Source organism: Schistocerca americana, chromosome 3 (genome assembly GCF_021461395.2).
Source record: "Schistocerca americana isolate TAMUIC-IGC-003095 chromosome 3, iqSchAmer2.1, whole genome shotgun sequence".
In the NCBI taxonomy this organism is placed as follows: Eukaryota; Metazoa; Arthropoda; class Insecta; order Orthoptera; family Acrididae; genus Schistocerca; species Schistocerca americana.
Genome location: NC_060121.1, coordinates 901,454,786 through 901,478,792, shown reverse-complemented (window position 1 = coordinate 901,478,792; position 24,007 = coordinate 901,454,786).

Here is a 24,007-nt window from a genome sequence, read left to right as displayed (position 1 = left end):
CGGGGCTGGAGTCAGCGCCAGAGATGGTCAGGGCGATGGCGAAGGCGATGGTGAAGACGATGACGATGACGATGAAGGTGGAGGTGAGAGTGGAGCGTGGGCGGTAGCCTGCCGGGCGACCACCCTGGCAGGGGCCGCAGAAACAGAAGGAGCAGGGGGAGGGAGCGGAGGGAAGGGATCAGAGGAGGTGCGGGAGGGAGGAGCTGGGGACGGGGCGACAAATAGGGAGGGAGATGAGAGAGTGAGGAGTGGGGGGATGGACTGAGGGGGAAGTGAAGCGGCACACCACGTTATAGTGGTGGCAGCAGCGGAGGGGGAGGTGTATATAATGGCAGTGGTGGTGGCTGTAGAAGAGCTGGTGGGGGCTGACATTACGATAAGGGGGGGGGGGGGAACCAACACAGGACTAGACAAAGGAGCAAACGAGAGACGGGCTGGGCGACGAGAGACACAGAGGAGAATGGGACGGAGAAAGATGAAGGAGACCGGGGCCGAAGCCCCACTCTGCTGCCGCTGGGGGGGGGGGGGGGGCGGGCAATCAGGCTGGCTGGTTGGTGGGGACGCCTCTGCTGCTGCTGGCGGCGGATGGTGGGGGCAGCTAGGACCACCGATGGCTGCGACCGCTGGTGGCGGGGACTGCTGCTGGCCGCTGGATGCTGGATGCTGGATGCTGGCTGGGGCCGGCGCAGGTGAGGACCGCTGCGTGCTGCTGGCGGGAACGCTGCTGGCTGCTGGCGTAGACCGCTGCTGGCGGCTGGCAGGGACCGCTGCTGGCGAGGACCGCTACTGGCTGCTGGCGAGGACCGCGGCTGGCTGGACTACTGCACGCCGACGGGCTGGCTGGCTGGCTGGCTGGCTGGAACCTGCAACACCTATCACTTCGATTGGTACCAGAACAGCACAAATCGAAGGGCGGTATTCAACCGAATTACCGCAGGAGATGCGTGTTATATGTCGTTGTCATTTGCTGTTATATACATTCGTAATGCTGCTACGTAGTGCGAGCACACAAGTCCATACATCGTAAAACTTTTGTTTAGTGCAAAAGTTCCTAGTGATGGTGGAACAAACATGTGTATGTACAGATTCTGCTGTTTTACGCTATATGCACATGTGTGCTCGCACTATTTAGCAACGTTACGAATGCATGTAACAGCAAATGACAACGACATATAAATGTGTCAGCGTCTATAAAGTTGACATGGCCTAAAGCCAAACATCTGCACTTGATAATGGCCTAAGGCCGAAATTGCAATAGAAGAAATAAAAAAGTTTAACAGTCACTAGCGGAAGCATGATGTCTTTAAAAAAAATTTTACATGACTGTACATCCCATTTACGAAAAGTTAAGCAATTCAACGTATCACATAGCTCGCAGTGTACTTGCGTGATTCGAAGGTCACCAGGATGGATTTACCATACTCTCCTTGCCACCAGACTCCCCAAATTAATACAAGATTTAGAACAATGGTTCCCAACGTGGGGGTAATTACCCCCGAAAAGGTAAAATCTAGTTTTCTGAGAAGTAAAAATAAGCGACGAAAGTAAATTATTTTTAAAAGATCATTGGTAGCATCACTAGTTCGTAAAACTGTAATAGTGATTACGCAAGTTACCCACAACACAATTTTTTTAAAATAATACTGTTGAGTCTCGATATTTCGTTTCTCGGAATTACGAGTGTCCCATAAATCCGAGCCTCGTAACAAAGATTTTTAAAGAAGCTACTGTACAGTGTATTGAACCTCGATCCCTTTCCCCTAGTTTGGCACAACACCTGTTCAACGACACCTCACAGACGCTTCTCCCGGTTTTTAATTGTTTACATAAGCACATCATTTGTTGAAAGTGGTGTTTTCGGTTTGTTATTGTCGGTAAAGGACAGTGTTATCTTTCGTTTTATTGGTTGACTGTTTTGTTTGCACACCTGAAAAAGGCTGCTGCAACAAAGAAAAGATTTGTTTTTGAATGTTAAGTTAGAATCATTGACGCGACCCGACAAACGAGAAACAATAAAAAAGTTTCTCTCAAATATTGCGTCGAAGATGTTACTATTGATAACAGAGCAAGGAACTGACTTAAATTGGAACAATTTTCTTCAAAAAATTCTCTGGAGGATCTCTCAACCGAAAAACTAGAAAGACGATGGAGTCTGAAAAAAAGGTAAGTCAGACGTCGGTCATGTGGTTCATTGTTACAAATATCGCTTTGTTTCTTTCCCATATACATTTCGATGGTTCAGCTTTCAATAGTTCGAGGCTGTCCAAGTCCTGCTGACCTGGAATTATCGAGACTATACTGTGCCAGCATTAACGCATGATGATGTTGTGGAGATTACAGCTTGTGAAACTAATGTATGAACAACATTTTCCACACATACACCACCCACTACACACATACATGTATGAGACAAGCGCAGCACATATGCTTCAAAATCTCACGAAAATACCTTCTCCGTGTTATAAGTATAACGGACAGTCAAGTGAAAACGAGACAGATGGCAAAAAAAAAGTAAACTGTTTATCATTTCAAACACCATCCACCTGTGAGACAAAGCGGCCAATGGCTTAATGAAAAACTGTTTGCGGTTTCATACAGAACCACGATTTACCCAGGCGTGCACCTTTTCTTTCGTAGCAAATCAACAGTCACAAATGTCATTTTTCAGGGATTCAAGAACATGAAAATCGCAGGGAAGGGGATAGGGACTATACGAAGAAACTTCTGCCGTGTAGTCGAAACAACCTTGGCAACATGTGGGTGAGCATCATCCTGCAACAGAATCATGCTGTCCATCAACATTTCTGGGCTTTTGAACTAGACGAGTAGCTTCAGTTTTTGCAAAATGTCGAAGTACCGCTGTGCGCTAATTGTAATGTCTTGTTCCAGAAAGTCAATGAGCAGCAGGCGGCCCTTGCAGTCAAAGAAAACCGTCATCAAGCCTCCCCAGAGCTGGCGTTGCCTGTTGTTTTTTCTACGCTGCTGAAATGTCACTGAGAGCTCTTACACATTCTACGTATAGCCCTGATCTCTCCCCACATGATTTGCATATTTTAATCCCTGAAGAAAGACATTTGTGGCCGTCAATTTGCTTCGGATGAAGAAGTGCACGCCTGGGTACAATCATAGTTCCTAAGGGAACTGCAAACATTTTTGCATGAAAGCACTGACCGTCTTGTCACGCGATGGGACATATATGTTAACAATGGGATAAGTATATTAGCGTGACTACTTTCGAAATAATAAACAGTTTATTTACCTTTTCCATCGGTTTCAATTTCATTTGACTACCCATTATAGTTCCCACAATAGACCATAACTGGTCCATTATTTACTTCCCAACAATAAACAAACAATTCGAAAGCACAACGCAATAGTAACTATGTGACGGCTACTACTTTGCTGTAGGGCCTACATATTATTATTGTTGTTATTGTTATTATTATTATTAGTGGCAATGGTCGGACACAAAGCATTGGTAGCTTGAAGTTTGCCTATTTCCTCCATTTCAGAAGTAAGGAGTCCAGTAATCAAGTGATTTACAAAAAGTTGGCCTTAATGTAGCAGACATCTTAATTTGGGTGATTTTAAATGGGGACTGCAGCATCAGGGTGAAGCAAGTAGCGCTATGGGGAGAAGTGGTACAGACGAAGCAAGTTTCGTAACAAGTGTCTTGATGTTGATCGTCAATTTATTTTTCTGAGCAGGAGTTGTAAGTAGCGCTCACGATGCACTGGGTACCGCTTCACCATTCTATAAACTACCGTTGTTAGAAACAAGTTGTACCGATTATCTGATTCACTCATTAGTTTGTAGTTTAATAAAATCCCTACCAAAACTAAATGTCATTGATCTTTCGTCACCTTAAAAATTAGTTTATTCAAAGAAAATTCTTTTCCACTCTAAAGTTCAGTTAGACGCTAATGATGATAATGGCGCGGAGGGGTGGGGGAAGGAGGAGGAAAGAGGGGTACAGGGTAATATCTGATTGCACACGGGGGTCATTGTCTTAGAAAAGTTGGGAACCACTGATCTAGAATCTGTGGGACAACTATAGAAGTTTCTCAACCTAGAAACCTAGCGCATCTGGCCATGGCAGTGGAATCGGCCTGGCTCCACATCCCTGTCGGTACCTTCCAGAACTTCACTGACTCTCTTCTTGAATGGCTTGCAGCGGCTCGCACAGCAGAACGTCTTTTTTTCCTTTATTGCATTTCGATTCCCCCCCCCCGCCAAAGGAGGGGGGGGGGGGCGTGCTGGCAGCAGGGTGCTCTACAGCCTACAGAAAAGTTAAAAAACATAATGAGAATAGAAATAAACAAGAAGAACAGGCAATAAAAGATGACGTTGTAAAACACTGTAAAATTGCGCCGGCCGCTGTGGCCGAGCCGTTCTAGGCGCTTCAGTCCAGAAATGCACGACTGCTACGGTCACAGCTTCGAATCCTGCCTTGGGCATGGATGTGTGTGATGTCCTTCGGTTAGTTAGGTTTAAGTAGTTCTAAGTTCTAGGGGACTGATGACCTCAGATGTTAAGTCCCATTGTGCTCAGAGCCATTTGAACCATTTTTTTGTAAAATGGCGCAAAGTTGTGGAATTTAAAACATAAAAGCACGGCGGCGACGATGCGGATGAAGACACACAATTAGTGGACAGGCACAATGGAAAAAAACACGGCGACAGTCTGTTCAAAAAATGGCTCTGAGCACTATGGGACTTAACATCTATGGTCATCAGTCCCCTAGAACTTAGAACTACTTAAACCTAACTAACCTAAGGACATCACACAACACCCAGCCATCACGAGGCAGAGAAAATCCCTGACCCCGCGACAGTCTGTTTCTGTTCGCACAAGATAAAAAACACAACTAGCGACAGTATGGTGGCTGTTCGCAACACTGACAGGGGACACACAACACTGAACACTCACTTAAAACAGCACTATACAGGTGACACGGTGGCAGATGAGGAGGGGGGGAGGACCCAGACCGATGAGGGGAAAAAGGGGGAGGAGAGGAAAAGGAAAAAAAGGGGGAGCCGATGGAGGGAGGGGACATACAAAAATGGGGGGCTGGCGGATGTGAGAAGGAATGGGAAAGGCAGTGGAGGGGAGAGCAAAAGGACAGGAAAAAGAAGGGAGATGGAGAGAGGTTAGGTGGGGAAAAGAGAGGATGGGAGGGGGAAGGGAGCCCAGGAGAAGGACAGAGGAAGGCAGGGGGGTTGAGGACCAGAGTTGATTGGAGGGATAAATGGAGGGAGAGCAGGCATAATCCAGGAGGGGGAGTCAATGGAAGCCACCTTGGGAAAGGAAATGAAGGGTGTAGAGTTGGAGGGTGGGAGGGGGACACAATGGTGAAGGTGCGGAGGAGGGTGGGGGTTGGAGATGAGCAACCAGGGGATGAGGGGCATGAAGGTGGCAGGAGGTGTAGAGGATGCAGATATGTTCGAGGAAAAGGAGCAGATGGGGAAAAAGAATCAGGTCATAGAGGATCTGCGTGGGGGACAGGAGGTGTTTACGGAAGTTGAGGTGGCATGCATGGCACTCAAGAATCTGGAGGGACGTATAGAATTTGAGGGGAGGGAGGATGGGACTGGCATAAAAAAGGGTGGGACAGAATAAGGATTGGTAGGTGTGGAGGATGGTAGAGGGGTTCAACCTCCATGTCTATCCAGAAAGGAGTTTCAGGAGTTGGAGGCGGTTGTGTGCTTTGGATTGGACAGAGAGGAGATGAGGGATCCAGGTGAGGTGACGGCCAATGGCGAGGCCAAGGCAGGTGAGGCTGGGGGAGAGGCGGACAGGACGGGCAGAGATGGTAAGGGAAAAATCAAGGAGCCAGAAGGAGCGAGTGGTATGACTTATGATGATTGCCTGGGTTTTGGAAGGATTGATTTTCAGGAGCCCCTGGTTACAAGATGCGGCAAAAAGATCAAGGTGATTCTGCAGAAGGCGTTGGGACAATTGAGAGGTAGGAGCGAGGGCAAGGAAAGCGGTGTCATCGGCATACTGCACGAGGTGTACTGGAGGGGGGAGGAGGGGGGGCAGGGAAAGATGGTGATTCGGGCTTTTAATAGGTGGCGACAGTAATGCGATTGGAAAGTATATATCACAGCTGCTTGGGATGTATTGTAAATATTTCAGGCACAGAATTTTTTGGTGGCAAATTGCTGTAACTTGTAGAACTGTTTATATAAATGAGGACAGCTACGCCATACTACGTTGCTCGCGCAGCATCTCCTACCTTGAAACAGGCGGTCTTTTGCTGCAATTTGAATGAAAATGCCGTAGACGAAGGGACCATTTGGATGCACTTAAATAACTTTGATATATCTTCACTACACTTTTTATTATTAGCAAAATCGCCTTACGCCTTTCGACATACCTCCGTTTTCTGAGGTTATAAAATACGACACAAAGTTGGTCTCAAAAGATACGAAAATATATTACATTTCGCCATTGATTAGAGACGTAGTGTAATGAGTAGAAAATGCTTTTCTAACTTACTAGTATTGTGACAATCGTACAAAATTATGCAACTGATACATTGTAGCTCGTCAACGTTCTCAATAACAAGATAAGTGGAAACTGCTACTAACGGAGTGATTGGAAACCAAGTGGACTAAACCACTAGGCGGCGCTGGATACGTGTACACGCTCACAACTAGATTTTCACCGCTACGTCATGTATAACAACTCCATCAGTCAACAATTCATGGAACTCATTTGATGCTGATATTTGGTGGTTAACAGGTTTTAATTGGATAAGATAAACTGAGTTGGTTGCCGTATACTACGGATGGAACTGATACGTGGCTTTCCAACATTGGGCCTTCTCAAATTCTTCGAATTTGGCACTACATGTGCGCCACCTGTTCATAAGTGAGTGCGCCATGCCTCATCTGGTATTTCTCTACTTCGTAAATTCTTATGAAAGAGTGTTTATGAAGTTTTAGTGATGCTAGCAATATATACGCTGTGAGTCGTCATAAACTGCTTGTTAACAATTTGCGTCATATGCCCTAGTGCCCCTCAGCAACTTAGCAACTTGCTCTCACGTTTTAATCTCGACGATTCAAAAGTTCTGTTAAGCATTGTTTTTTAAAGATGTGTCTTTTTGTAAAACATTGTAAAATTGTTTCCATGAATTGTTTACCGATTAAATGGTTTCATACGATGTGACAATGAAAATGTAGCGAATTATTAAACTTGGTTTACAATTTGTCCCTTGGTAGCAGTTTCCACTTCTCTCCTGATTCGAAATGTTGACGAGATACATTGCATCTACTGAACAATTTTATGTTATTTTTCGTAACATTGGTAGTCTAAGAAACCGTATCCTACTCATTATACTATGTCTCTTATCAATAGTGAAATGTAACAATTTCCATATCTTTTGATACCATTGTTGGATATATTCTGCAGCCTTTGCAAATGACGGAATGTCGAAACACAGAAGGCGATTTTGGAAGTAATAAAAAAGTATAGTGAAGACATCTGAAAAATATTAGAGAGTCTTCTACCATGGAACATATGGTATTTTCAAATTAACCGATTTTCGTTAATGTCTTAACAGCTTTACCTACTACACTCATGCTTGTTAATTAAGGATAATTGCAGAATGCCGTGCCACACAACTTGGCACTACACAAAACACGCGCCAATAGCATAGGCACACAGGGAACACACACGACACAGAATTGCGAGTCCACAGTGTTGGTGATAAGTTGAGAAAACCGCCCTTAACACATGTGCTACAAAACGCCAATGTTTCCTGCGCATGTACCCCGACATCAATATGGGATATGATCACCATGCACACGTACACAGGCCGCACAACGGGTTGGCATACTCTGGATCAGGTAGTCGAGCAGCTGCTGGGGTATAGCCTCCCATTCTTGCACCAGTGCCTGTCGGATCTCCTGAAGTGTCGTAGGGGGTTTGAAGACGTGCAGCGATACGTCGACTGACAGCAACGCAGACGTGCTCGATGGGGTTTAGGTCTGGAGAACAGGCAGGCCACTCCATTCGCATGATATCTTCTGTTTCAAGGTACTCCTCCACGATAGCAGCTCTGTGGGGACTTGTGTTATCAACCATCAGGAGGAAGGTGGGACCCACTGCACCCCTGAAAAGGCGGACATATTGGTGCAAAATGACGTCTCGATACACCTGACCTGTTACAGTTTCTCTGTCAAAGACATGCAGGTTTGTACGTGAACCAATCATGATCCGACCCCACGCCATCAAACCACGACGACCTCCATACAGGTCCCTTTCAAGGACATTAAGGGATTGATATCTGGTTCCTGGTTCACACCAGAAGAAAACCCGGCGAGAATCACTGTTCAGACTATACCTGGTCTCGTCCGCGAACATAACGTGGGACCACTGTTCCAATGACCATGTACTGGGTTCTTGACACCAGGCTTTACGGACTCTCCTGTGACCAGGGGTCAGTGGAATGCACCTTCCAGGTCTCCGGGAGAATAAACCATGTCTGTTCAGTCGTCTGTAGACTGTGTGTCTGGAGACAGCTGTTCCAGTGACTGCGGTATGGTCCCGAGCAAGGCTACCTGCAGTACTCCCTGGCCGTCAGCGGGCACTGATGGTGAAATATCAGTCTTCATGTGGTGTTGTACACTGTGGACGTCCCGTATTGTAGCGCCTGGAGACGTTTCCTGTCTGCTGGAATCGTTGTCATAATCTTGAGATCACACTTTGTGGCACACAGAGGGCCCGTGCTACTACCTGCTGTGTGTCACCAGCCTCCAGTCGCCCTAGTATTCTACCCCTCATAACGTCATCAATATGTGTTCTTGGAGACATTTTCAACACACAGTCACCATTAGCACGTCTGAAAACGTCTGCACACTTACTTGCTGCACCGTACTCCGACATGCACCACACACCTCTGCGTATGTGGACTGCTGCCAGCGCCGACGACCACAGGTCAAATGCACCGCATGGTCATAACCCGAGATGATTTAAACAAGCAAATCGCCCACCAGAGCGTTGTTTCACCATGTATCAGCATTATCCTTAATTTATGAGCATGAGTGTAGTTTCCAGTAGTTGCAATTTCAAATTATGTTTAACTTCTAACTGGTTTTTATTGAAACTTATACTTAATTTTATTTCACTGATTGCTTATTGATATGTGGCAGAGTAATAGACTAGCAGAGAGAGACGACTAAATACAATACTGACAAAATTTTTATGGAAACTTTTTAGCGACGCTTTTGAATTTCAGGAAAATGTTTATACCCAGGTATATGATCATGTTTTATCTTGGAACATGTTTTGGGATTTGGAAAACCCATAATTTTCCGGAGTAATTTCAGAAAAAGATTGCGCAAAAAACTGAATGACATCTTTTGAAAATGAAACGAAAATTGTATTAAACTTTTATGACAGGACTGGCTAGAGGCGAATGTCTTAAAAGTGTTCTATGGTAAAATAATCTCCCCTACTTCCATCAGTCTTGGTCCTTCCCAGGTTGGATTAACAGAAGTGATAGGTAAAATCCGTAGGAAAGAGGCACATTTAGTAAGCGGAAGTGCATTACGGAGAATCTCGAAAAAAAAATTATTTTGGTAGGCACTGCAATAGATGCGTATTGCAACAGAAAGTGGGTTGGTTGGTTTGTGGGGTTTGAAGGGACCAGACTACAAAGGCCAAACAGAGCCGGCCGCTGTGGCCGGTTCTAGGCGCTTCACTCCGGAACCGCGCTGCTGCTACGGTCGCAGGCTCGAATCCAGCCTCGGTCATGGATGTGTGTGATGTCCTTAGGTTTGTTAGGCTTAAGTAGGTCTAAGTCTAGGGGACTGATGATCTCAGATGCCAATTCCCATAGTGCTTAGAGGCATTTGAACAATTTTTAGCCAAACAGAAAGTGGGGTACTGTTGAAATTCCGAGAGCGTATTTTCCTGGAAGAATCCTGGAGCATATTACTTCCAACAGCAGACTTCTTGCAAAATCAACACTACGAGAAATTCATAGCTTATACGGCGATTCACCGCCACCCGCTTTTCCCACGCACCATTCGCCAACTGTATAGCGATGCGAGGAAACGATGGTAAAGCCAGAAATACTCTCCTCCTTACCAAATACAGGTGTAGGAGATTCTGTGTGTAACGAGACAGGTTTCTATTAACCAGAACTCACCTTCTTTGCAACTTTCTCTCGCAATCTTCCTAAAACTGGCCTTGCGAGAAAGTTGTAGTCTTAAGTTACTGCACACATGTTGTTATGGTTGCGTATAAACTTCCAGGGATGTGTCGTTTCATTAGATTTTCCTTGCTGTATTCAGATGCAAATAGTGTGTGTTACGTCACCGTCGTAATGGCAGTACATCAATCATATTATTGTGTGACAGGTCCCATCAACATCAGCTGTCTCATAAATTCTGTATTTACATGCACAAAAAAACCGTTTAATACGAGGTCGATGAAAGCGCAGGAACGACGCCAGAGTGCTATTCTGTGATGTTTTATCGGCAGTTTTTACAATAACGCCTTTAATTTTATAAATTCCAATCCAAACTGCCGTCGTGCTATCTATTAGTATTTCATGATCTGCGGTATAATTTACGAACGAAAAATAACGCTATTACGCATAATATTATTGGCTCCAGTAATTGAACGAAAAATTTCCAAGCCAAGCTTTACATACACCTATCGCAAGCAGTGCACATACCAAAAATTATGTTTTAGACTTGTCCTTACCTTGTACTTCGTGGCAACACTGTTGAAGGACATAAAACAGCATTTAATTATCACTGATCGTATGTCAGTAAAAAAAATCATCGAGAACACAACATTACATTACATTTATCTTTTCCTATGGATCCCTTGGAGAGGAGTATCCGGGATGTGGAAGGAGTCAAAGTTTTTTTTTTTATTTTTATTTATTTTTTCCCCTCAGATACACGGATTTGTACAATTCTATTGCAGACAGAGTTATGAGCTAAAATCCTTGTGAAGATATCCGACGGATTAGGAGGAGTTGACATACAGGATGTCTTTAATTCACTTTGAAAGCGATCTTTATCACTTACAAGTCCTTTGATATGCTCTGGTAAGTTATTGAATATATGACTACCCATGTATTTGACTCCTTTTAGTACTGAGGTATGTATCTTAAAGTGTTAAGCGTAATACTTGTGAAGAGAAAAAAAGTAACAGTAAATTTACTACATCAAAAATATCAGAGGTTTAAAAAACAAAACTATCGAATTTCAGATCTGTTAAATGAGCTGCAGTCTTCAAATCCTGTTGATATTATTTGTATTTCTGAACATCATTTGGGTAGTATGTGCTACTCCTGCATGGGATGTGAAGGTACCTGATGTTGATTTGTTCACATTCACTGCATATTGTCTAACTACCAGCAGGGATTTGACGATTCGAACTGTTTTGGAGAGAATGCCTATTGTGATTATTTCTATAGTAGACCGTCGAAGCAGATTTCGTCAAAAACACGCTCTGTGTCTAGGAGGACAGCGAGCGTACAGTGACTTCCATTTATCGCTTTGATAATGTCGATAGTTTTAGCAGGGGTGAGACCTCGAGTGATATGTACTGGAACTGGAAAGTAGATGGTGTCGGACTTCCACTTTGTCAACATACCTGATGAGTCTGTCACTTATGATTCCTATGAAGGTTTTGCATACGACAGCAAGTAGTGAAATGGGTCGGTATGATTTCGGGTCGGTCCTGGGTTTATTAGGCCCCGAAATCGTTACGGAATTGGTTTCTCTCCCCGTCTTTGTGATGGTGTCATTTTTAAGCAGTGGTTGAACATGGCATTGTGAAGGGTTATGATGAGGGGAGCTTCCTTTAGATGCAGTCATTTAAGGGCATTTTGACCAGTCTATAGTATGGCGTATGACTGGTCGTCCTTTCTTGACCCTAATTTTGAAGTTGTCGTCAAATTTGTCATTTGGAAGAAAAGAACGGGCTTCTTCAAGGACTTCGCTGAATGCTTCTGTCTTTTTACGGTCGTTTGTGGTCGGGAATTTGCTGACGATTAGATTGTTGTTGAGCGTTTGTCTTTGTCCAGTCAGTGTTTTAAGTTCTGTTTAGAATTTCCTGCCGCCATTGTACTCTAGTCCTCACTATACTCTGTCTTTTTGTATTATTAGTGCATTTAGTCTGTTCCAAATGTGTTTAAGTCAGTGTTGTTAGTATGTTTGGTTTCGTTGTAAAACTGTTTTTTGTGTCTGATTAATCTGAGGATATCCTGCGGTAAGGTGGGCTTCCAAATGTCACAAGTCTTGATGGGGACAGCTTCGTCAACTGTACAATAAATCTAGGTCGTCCTTGTCAGTTTCTACGTAAGAGGTGTGTAGCTCATCCTTTATTCTGGTGGTGCGGGCAAGTTCGAGTTGATTTATGGCAGCTGTTATGAAAAAGATAGAGATATGGTCAAAAGTGATGAGTCGTCAATTCTGGGGTCTCTCCTGTTGTCTGTGATGTTTGGACTGCAGAGGATGTGGTCAGGAACCGAGTAGCCTGCACGTCCTATGAATGCTGGCATGGAGTGAGTCTGCAGATGTTTTCAACTGTTAGTACGTCATGGAGTATTTGCTTTTGCTGTCAGTTTGGTCACCTAGTACAGCATGTCTTGCATTCATATCTCCCATAAAGATGGGGTGCTGGAATGACGATATGTATTGCAAAATCTTTGTTTGTACTTCCTTGTTTGGGGGTAAAAACATACAGACTATTAAGATTATGTGCTGCCTCGGTCTCTCTACATACCTCATTACTACTTCTATACGTTCGTACTATGGAGGTACAGGAGCCTGTACTGTGTGTAGGTTACATCTAGTGTACAGGGGTACATTCCTTCTGCCATCAACACAATGTTTGGCACAGCAGTCTTACAGTTTGCACTTGTGAATGTTATTGTCATTTGTCCAGATTCCTGCAAAAACCTGCTTTGTTAATACTCTGCTTTGCTAGGGTGGTCTGTATAAGTGACTTTTTTGGTTTTATTCTTGCTGCATTAGGAAACAGGAGGTTTCTTTCTCTTCTGTTTCAAGCAGCGAATGTCCTTGCTTAGTGGGGTTGAGGCTGTCAAGGGTCGGTCAGTGGTACAAAACTGCTGCCCACCAACTCAATCATTTGATGTCGGCGGAAGCCGCAGCACGGTGTGGCGTCACGCGGCATGAACTCAACTGTGTAAACGACCCCTCTGTGTGTGAAAGTAATGTTGCAAGCTGCCGCTTGCTTTAATCATAAATATATGTCTGAGTGGTGCTACATGTTATTATCTTTACATAATGAAAAGTATTATCTACTCAGTAACCTTCAAATCGTGAGCTACATCTTTAATTTGTGTGAAATTAGTGAATTTACTCACGGCACTATTATTACCTTCGTCTGTGGTCATTTTCAGAGCTCAAATTAACCATCAAATTAACTAATTTAATAAGCTTGAGCCTTGAATAGCTGGGATTCCCGCGTATCAAAGCAATAAAATAAAAACAGTGAATAGCTGAGGGAGTATGAACGAGAACAATGGCTTATTTACGTTTAAAAAAATAATGACAAGTTTTTATTAATCCTTTTATAACTACACTCATGCTCATAAACTAAGAATAATGCTGATACACGGTGAAACAACGCTCTGGTGGGCGGTTTGCGGGTTTAAATCACCTCGGGGTATGACCATGCGGTGCATCTGACCTGCCGTCGTCGCAGGGTGGCGCTGGCAGCAGTCCACATACCCAGAGGTGTGTTGGTGCATGTCAGAGTACGATGCAGCGAGTAAGTGTGCTGAAGTGCTAATGGTGACTGTGTGTTGAAATGGTTCAAATGGCTCTGAGCACTATGGGACTTAACATCTGTGGTCATCAGTCCCCTAGAACTTAGAACTACTTAAACCTAACTAACCTAATGACATCACACACATCCATGCCCGAGGCAGGATTCGAACCTGCGACCGTAGCAGTCGCGCTGTTTCGGACTGAGCGCCTAGAACCGCATGGCCACCGCGGCCGGCCTGTGTGTTGAAAATGGCTCAAAGAACACATATTGATGACGTTATGAGGGGTAGAATACTAGGGCGCCTGGAGGCTGGTCAAACACAGCAGGTCGTAGCACTGGCCCTCCGTGTGCCACAAAGTGTGATCTCAAGATTATGGCAACGATTCCAGCAGACAGGAAACGTGTCCAGGCGCTACAGTAGAGGACGTCCACAGTGTACAACACCACACGAAGACCGATATCGCACCATTAATGCCCGCAAACGGCCACGGAGTACTGCAGGTAGCCTTGCTCGGGACCTTACTGCAGCCACTGGAACAGTTGTCTCGAGACGCACAGTCTGCAGACGACTGAACAGACATGGTTTATTCGCTCGGAGACCTGCAAAGTACATTCCACTGACCCCTAGTCACAGGAGAGGCCGCAAAGCCTGGTGTCAAGAACACAGTACATGGTCATTGGAACAGCGGTCGCAGGTTATGTTCACGGACGAGTGCAGGTATAGTCTGAACAGTGATTCTCGCCAGGTTTTCATCTGGCGTGAACGAGATACCAACCCCTTAATGTCCTTGAAACGGGCCTGTATGGAGGTCGTGGTTTGATGGTGTGGGGTGGGATTATCATTGGTGCACGTACAAACCTGCATGTCTTTGACAGAGGAACTGTAACAGGTCAACAGGTCAGCTACATCGGGACGTCATTTTGCACCAGTATATCCGCCTTTTCAGGGGTGCAGTGGGTCCCATCTTCCTTCTGATGGGTAATAACGCATGGCCCCAGCGAGCTACCATCGTGGAGGAGTGCCTTGAAACAGAAGATATCAGGCGAATGGAGTGGCCTGCCTGTTCTCCAGACGTAAACCCAGTCGAGCACTTCTAGGATGCTCTCGGTCGACGTATCGCTGCACGTCTTCAAACCCCTACGACACTTCAGGAGCTCCGACAGGCACTGGGAGGCTATACCCCAGCCGCTTGCTCCATCACCTGATTCAGAGTATGCCAACCCGTTGTGTGGCCTGTGTACGTGTGCATGGTGATCATATCCCATACTGTTGTCAGGGTACATGCGCAGGAGACAGTGGCGTTTTGTAGCACATGTGTTTCGGGATGGTTTTCTCAACTTATCACCAGTACTGTGGCCTTACAGATCTGTGTCGTGTGTGTTCCCTAATTGCCTATGCTCTTAGCGCCAGTTTTGTGTAGTGCCACGTTGTGTGGTACCACATTCTGAAATTATCCTTAATTTATGAGCATGTACAAGAAGCTGATAAATCTTACAAAAACACAAGTCAGAAATGGGATGGTGCTTGACCGGCCAAGTATTGATTAGGGTGGAAGCTATACAAAATCTATGCTGAATTAATCCCTTTTACAACGCAATCTGACTTTCTTTGCATGAATCCACTGTATGGCCCAATTCTGTTCAAATGCAATCAACTACGACCAAGTACAGCACAAACTACGGTTTACCAGAGAACAGCAGTGCAGCAATACTTAACACTTTCATCTTGATTCAGGCGGCAGCAGAAAATGGCGCGCTGTGGGCGAAGAATAGTACGCTGCAGCAGCTGTAATGTTCTGACACGCCCACAAAAACTTTCAAACTAAGTGGACTGGTGTTCTGATTATTAGAATGTAGGAAACTTCCCTATCAGAGCTCTGAAATCCTGGCAGATTTCAGTGTGAGGTGCCGCTCGCTGTAACAACCTGGCAACTTCCTGGTGTTAGAGTGGCTACGGTCTTGCCTCCACTAAACATGTGCACCAGGTGCTCTGTCCATATCGGCCCAGCTTCTAACATGAGAATGCTCGGATTCTTACGACGTTCGCACCACTTGCACAAAAGTTCAGGTTACAGCAGTGGCTCTTAAATGGCTTCCTCCACCCACTTTCTGCCAACTGGCCACCTTCGCAACGGACTGTCACCTGGCGCAGGTAAAATGTTTTGCAAACCGGTGCCCTCCTGCTCTGACCCTAAGTGGGAAGAGTGGAGCGCCCCGAAGCCCATCTGAAGGTACAATCCACAGGGCGCTGCTTCCCAGAATCACTCGCACTGCGAGGTCGCTGAACTCAGCATTTATAGCCCGCAATCCCAGTTCTTCCTGTTTTCCGCAGCCTCCACTATGGTCCCTTGGGTACAAGTTCTCTTCAGGCTACATAGGCAGTTATATGAACGTTCTTAGCACAATTTCCTCATTTAAAAGTCATAAACCACGCATTCCAAATGTAGCACTGGGGAACACGGAGATCATGATCTAAAATATGAATATTAATCTGACTGACAGTTTTGTTAAATTGAGAGAGTGGGGTGCCACTCCTCAATGTGTCAGCGTGTGGACGCATGACATGATAATAGATACAATGAAATTGGTATGCATGCATTACTTAATATATTCCAAAACGCCCAGTATAAAACAGGATTTTTATGGGGCTCATACCTCGAGTCCTGTTGATGATAGAAATGTGGGGTCAAGCGTTTCAGATAGCCATTAGGTTAGGGACCATTTTCATACCGAACAAAAGGGCGGTCTTACCTTAACCCTCCTACAGTACTGGGTCAAAGTTGGGATAGTACGCAATTCCTCCAGCTTTGCTTTAGATGGTGTCTACGGAGCACCTTAAGGGGCTTACGGAGGCACCATTTAGTTCATGCGCAGTTCCTGAGAAGACATGATTTTGGGTACCAAAACTGAGCCGAGAATTCCACGATGGCTGTTCACCGCAAATGGCTGTAATTTTTACGATACATTCTTAAGATCCTGATCTCAAACAACCTTGATATTTTTCTTGGTATCTTCATCCATTTCCGAGATACTGACGCTCGAGGTTACCCTACCTGTAAAGGTAAAATACGCACTTAATATCTACTTCATAAAGTGACGTAGCGCGGAGAACTATTCTATAAAGTGCCAAGGTTACAATCAGAAAGGCTCTAGGAACCTCTTGTTGCTGTAGTACTAAAGCTGATGCAAAATTTTTATGCACGTAAAATCCGGTCTGAGGTGTAGAATTATATGGTTCTGCGTTACTTAAATTTCACGCAAATAAACTATCAAAATTTTATTGCCCCTAAGGTTATTTTTATATGGGCGAAAAGCCGTGCTGTAGCAGGAATAAGGAGGGAACCAGTGGAAAAAAGCTCCTATCTGACAGGAAAAAGGCGAATATTCTCCTGCTTATTAAAAGACAATGAAAAGGGGGTTAACAGCTGCCTCATTCTACCCTCCTCAGCAACTTTAAAAATTTTCCCAAACATTTTAGCACGTGAACACATTCGAATATTTTTATGCTGTGAGAGAAGGAGACAATAGTAGTGGCAAAGAGACAGGAAAGTAATAAATACTAGGAGACAGAAGGCTGCGGTTGCGGTATAGAAATAGCGAAGAAGACAACACCAGTGTGAGAGAAAGAGAGGCAGTGGAAAATAGTTTACAATGACAGAACAGTGCTAAGAAAAGCGTGAAGGAGACAGTCCCAGTGAGAGAGGAATAAAGAGAAGGATGAAGTGGAAGAGGGTGGGAGCCAGTGATATCTAGAGACAGTCAATGACAACGGCTAAGAGAAACACAGTGACAGTGCGAAGAAACCACAGCAGTGGGAAGGAATGAATAAGATACATGAGTTGGATAAAAGATTGTGGCAACATGGTTGTAAATCATACAAGACGTTACTGACAGACATTTACCATGTTACATTCCCCCAATATAATCGGCCCACATCTCAATCACCTACCCCCTCCCTCTCCCCCCTCCCCTTCCTGAGATGGAAGGCATCTTACAGTGTCTGTGCTTCCATCTTTGTTTATGTCCAGCAAGGACCACCCTATGTCACGGTTGATGTCTTCTTTTGTGTTGTAGCTCGTGTCATGAAGAGGTTCTTTCACTTTGAGGAAACAGGTCGTAATCACACGAACTCATATCAAGTCAAAATAGTGGATGTTCCAGTATCTCCCACCCCAGTATACATGGAGCTCCCATATGGGATTTACTTTGTGGCATCGTGCACTGTCATGAAGGATGATGGGATGCAGTGCCAGAAGGAAACACGTTGTGCACGCCAACCACATGTCACATCAGTCTTGATACATGTACGTTGTTCGTGTTTCCTAAACATACTGTTAGGGTGCTCAAAAGGCCTTCCGCACTTTCAGATAATACACACAGCAGCTGAATCACAGACACGCATCACCACTCACAGTAATACTTCAACTGGCCTTCTGCTATCAGATACTGACAGCGGGCACTCCATGTGATGCGCATCCTTCATGTTAAGGCGGTGTTGCCACTACTTTTTATACAACCCATGTAGTAGCAGTAAGAGAGAGCAAGAGGGAGACAGCGACAATGACAGTGAGAGGAGACAGTATGAGTAGATAGAGCGAAGGAGACTGTGAGACAAAAGACAGTCAAGAAAACGCATGGAGATAATGACAATGAGTTGGGCTGAATGATTGAGTGAGAATTGGCTAGTTAAGTGGATAGATGTGAGTGACTTATAGCAATGGACTAGTGGGCGTGAGCAAGGTACAGTTAGGAGAGCTTGTTGAGAGTGAAAGGTGATTTGCATGTGCGAATATCTTTGTATGGAAAAAATTTTGGGAAAATTTTGAAGGTGCAGAGCAAGGTAGAATGAGGCATCTGGTATCCCACTTTTCGGTCAGAGCCTTTTAATAAACGCGAGCATATTCGCCTTTTTATGCTACGATAGGAGCATTTTTCCGCTGGTAGTTTACACTTCGTATTTCCCATCCTTATTTTGGATCTAGACTTTGGACTATGTTACATGCACGTATAACTATCTACGGCAATGTTTTAACTTAAAATCGTGCACATTATTACTTTTGATAGGAAATATATAATTATTCTTGCATGACAGAGGTATGACATCTTATCACATCTGATTCTGGAAAGGAACATCCAGCCGCGCTCAAAAACAAAAACAATATTTTTCTACATTATGTGATAAGTATTTCAGTCTATTTTTTGCATTATTATTGATATATATTAGCACACAGAGCAAGTTCCCGTGGTAAGTAACTCCCCCACTTGCTCTAGTTCACATTAAACAAACGTAAACACCAGGAAAATGTATGTCGGTCATTCCGTCAACCATTTTCAGCTGAAGGGTTGTGTGACTACTGTACACTAATGAAGAGAATACACAACATATCGGTCAGAAGTACTACATGTACTTGTATTATATATAAGAAAGTATAATTGGAATTACTGAAACTACATTCTCCATAAAAGAGTAGCATGCCTATCTTGTCTTCTTTGGCATGCACTGCAATAACACTAACGTTCGACCGAAGACGACTGAATGATCGGTGTGCATTTTCCGTGAGTTTCCATTTGTTTCCTGTCAACTTCAACACATGGACGAGTTGCAATACCTACCTGTGCTACTACGGGAGGGTAAAATTAGTTTTATGTTAAGCTTTTAATGACAGGCTGCGATACGTTTTTTAACGGGTCTTGCGGATGGAAATCCGATTTTCGAATAAAAAACATAGTACGCACTTAAATGAAAGTACTGCTGTTCATATCTTCGTAATTAACAAGGTTACAAGAAAGGCAGTCATATTGGTTAATGTCCCACTGGGTAGCCAAACATCATTTGCTTCATACATATTTTTTATTTTATATTCGTAATCGTTTTCGGAAAACACCGACCAAGTTCACAATTGTGCGTAGTAAAACAGTGTAGATCGCACAAATCACATTTACTGCTACCCGGCTTCTGTCCAAAGAGCGGGCCGTCTTCAAATCGTACTCCAGAGTTGATGTGAGGAGACGGATCCAGGAACATCGGAGGTCTCCATTTAGTGTCAACTGAAGGAGCATTACGATCTGAAGCTGACTGCCTTCGGAATGAAGCTTGTCACCAACAAATGTGATTTGTGAGAACTACACTGTTTTTCTAAGTATATTTTTTTTATTTGGCTGCTGGACAATTATTTTATTGTACGACCTATTACAGTTATAATTTTATTGTTTCTTTTCATTACCAATCAATAATTTAGAAACAGAAGGAAAAATAACAGAATACGACCACAACTTGTCATTTCTCTAAGGTTACATCTAAGTATGAAGTTACTCAGAAAACGTTGTCAGAAAATAAAGAAGTAAAAGAAGAGAGGAACTGAAACTTCCGTTTGAAGGCTTATTTTTTTATAATTCTACTTGATAGTACTGTACAGCAATAATCAGAATTTCTAAAAAATATACATCAGAATTTCTAAAATTGTGGGGGGAAGTGGCAACAAGACAACTATTCACGTTAGTGTGTAGAATGTATGAGACTTTCGGAAAACATTATCCTCACAATTTCGAAGACAGCAAGAGCCGACATGTGTGAGAACTATCGCATAGTCAGCTAAACAGCTCATGCATCCAAGTTACTGAGAAAAATAATACACAGAAGAATGGATAAGAAAATTGAGGATATTTTAGATGACGATCAGTTTGGCTTTAGGAAAGATAAAGGCAGCAGAGAGGCAATTCTGACGTTGCCGTTGATAATGGAAGCAAAGAAATTCTGAGAAAAATAAAAATAGTCTATAGGTAAAGATGGGTTATATACAGTGCATATATAACACTCGAAGACCAGGAACAAAGTGCTTGGATTATAAAGGTGTAAGACAGTGATGTAGTTTTTCCCCCCTACTTTTCAGTCTATACATCGGAGAAGCAATGACGGTTATAAAAGAAAGGTTCAAGAGTGGGATTCAAATTCAAGTTGACAGGATATCAATGATACGATATTGAAAGGATATCGATGATACGATACGCTGATGACACTGCTACCCTCAGTGAAAGTGAGTTAGAATTACAGGATCTGTTGAATGGAATGAACAGTGTAATGAGTAAAAAATGTGAATTGTTAGTAAACCGGAAAAAGACAAAAGTAATGAGAAGTAGCGGAAATGAGAAATGCGAGAAACCTTACACGAGAAATGGTGGTCACGAAGTAGGTGAAGTTAAGAAATTCTGCTACCTAGGCAGCAAAATAACCCATGACGGACGGAGCAAGGAAGATATAAAAAGCAGACTATCACTGGATCAGAGGGTATTCCTAGCCAAGAGAAGTCTGCTAGTATCAAACATAGGCCTTAATTTGGGGAAGAAATTTCTGAGAATGTACGTCTGGAGTACATCGTTGTATGTTAGTGAAACATGGACTGTGGGGAAACCGAAACAGAAGATAATTGAAGAAATTGAGATGTGATGCTACAGAATAACGTTGAAAACTAGGTGGACTGATAAGTTAAGAAATGACGACATTCTCTGCGGAATAGGAGAGGAAAGTAGCATGTGGAAAACACTGACAAGAAGAACGGGCAGAATCATAGGACATCTGTTAAGACATCAGAGAATAACTTCCATGTTACTAGAGGGAGCTGCAGAAAACGACTAAAAAATTTAAATTGCAAGAAAAGGTTTTCATCGTTGTAATTGCACGCTTTCGTTCCTCCACAACGCGGAAAGATATTTGTTTAAAGGTTAATTGGGCGGGCAGAATCATAGGACATTTGTTAAGACGTCAGAGAATAACTTCCATGTTACTAGAGGGAGCTGTAGAAAACGACTAAAAAATTTAAATTGCAAGAAAAGGTTTTCATCGTTGTAATTGCACGCTTTCGTTCCTCCACAACGCGGAAAGATATTTGTTTAAAGGTTAATTGGGCGGGCCAGTCTGTTCTCAGTTCAAAGGAAGGTAAAGGCATATCATACCAGTATAACCACGGATGTCGTAGTATTGGACAGTTCCACTGTGCTCTCCTTTTGATGATCACTTTTCTTTCATTTTTGTAGTTACGTCCTCAAAGATTTGTAAGTCATGTACATTATTTCATAGGTACTAAAACTGAAACAACGTTATTCTCTATAGCTAAAAGTAACTTTTTCATGGTCCATTTTGTAGTGCTATTTGGAAGACCTTTTTTGTCTGCTGGTCCTACAGCAGAGACTGCCGGAATCTGGGACGTTTCTCTGCCATCTTTGCGGAATCCACGCGTACAGTAAATTTTTTATTACGACCTGTCCCTGTCTGGGCGTGCATGCAGTATTTACGGCGCAAATTGGCGAACACGCCTTTCCCTGTCTGCGTGTAATTTCTCGTGGGACGTGAGACTGGCGGACGACGAAGACGCTACCGCCGCTGCCATCTGGCGAGCGTCGCTTGAACTTTGAAGGGATGACGGTAGCGCAGAAGCGTCTGCGATAGTGGTCTTCCCGTCTGCTGCTACGCTTACTTCTTGTGCGAATATGTGTCAGGTGCCTGACAGAGGGTACATCTCCTGCATCGACGGTTCTGTACGACTCTTTCATGATAGGTGCTCGGACTGACATGTTAAAGGCCCTACGTGTTGAAGCCTTTCAGCACTGCTGCCAAGACTGGGGAGAACGACTCCGCCGGTGTATTTCGTGGTTGCCAAAGGGAACTGCTTTGAATATTATTGTTTGAAAATAACAAAAATATTGTAGGTAAAAAATCAGTCTCAATACTTTCCGCACGCGTCTTGTAGTATGAAGTCGATAAAATTTCAAAAAACCACAAGAAATGAAATGTTAGTTAGTTACAAAAAATGGTTCAAATGGCTCTGAGCACTATGGGACTCAGTCCCCTAGAACTTAGAACTACTTAAACCTAACCAACCTAAGGACATCACACAAATCCATGCCCGAGGCACGATTCGAACCTGCGACCGTAGCGGTCTTGCGGTTCCAGACTGTAACGCCTAGAACCCCTCGGCCATCCCGGCCGGCTAGTTATTTACATGTTACGTCGATCATTCTAAACGATAAATCATTATAATGCGGAACGAATTATTTTACATTCACATCACAGGTTAATTTGTACATATGGTTACATTATGAAGATGTCTAAGTTGTTATTTTTTTACGAAAAGGAAAAAAAGATACACTACAGGCCATTAAAATTGCTACACCACGAAGATGAAGTGCTACAGACGTGAAATTTAACCGACAGTAAGAAGATGCTGTGATATGCAAATGATTAGCTTTTCAGAGCATTCACACAAGCTTGGCGGCGGTGGCGACACCTACAAAGTCCTGACATGAGGAAAGTTTCCTACCGATTTCTCATACACAAACAGCAGTTGACCGGCGTTGCCCGGTGAAATGTTGTGATGCCTCGCTTAAGGAGGAGAAATGCGTACCATCACGTTTCCGACTTTGGTAAAGGTCGGATTGTAGCCTATCGCGATTGTGGTTTATCGTATCGCGACATTGCTGCTCGCTTTGGTCGATTTCCAATGACTGTTAGCAGAATATGAAATCGGTGGTTTCAAAAGGGTAATACGGAACGCCGTGCTGGATCCCAACGGCCTCGTATCACTAGCAATCGAGATGACAGGCATCTTATCCGCATGGCTGTAACGGATCGTGCAGCCACGTCTCGATCCCTGAATCAACAGATTGGGACGTTTACAAGACAACAACCATCTGCACGACCAGTTCGACGACGTTTGCAGCAGCAAGGACTATCAGCTCGGAGACCATGGCTGCGGTTACCCTTGACGCTGCATCACAGACAGGAGCGCCTGCGATGGTATACTCAACGACGAACTTGGGTGCACGAGTGGCAAAACGTCATTTTTTCGGATGAATCCAGGTTCTGTTTACAGCATCATGATGGTCGCTCTGTGTTTGGCGACATCGCGGTGAACGCACATTGGAAGCGTGTATTCGTCATCGCCATACTGGCGTAACACCCGGCGTGATGGTATGGGATGCCATTGGTTACACGTCTCGGTCACCTCTTGTTCACATTGACGGCACTCTGAACATTGGACGTTAGATTTCAGATGTGTTACGACCCGTGGCTCTACCCTTCATTCGATCCCTGCGAAACCCTACATTTCAGCAAGATAATGCACGACCGCATGTTGCAGGTCTTGTAAGGGCCTTTCTGGATACAGAAAATGTTCGACTGCTGTCCTGGCCAGCACATCTCTCCAATTGAAAACGTTTGGTGAATGGTGTCCGAGCAACTGGC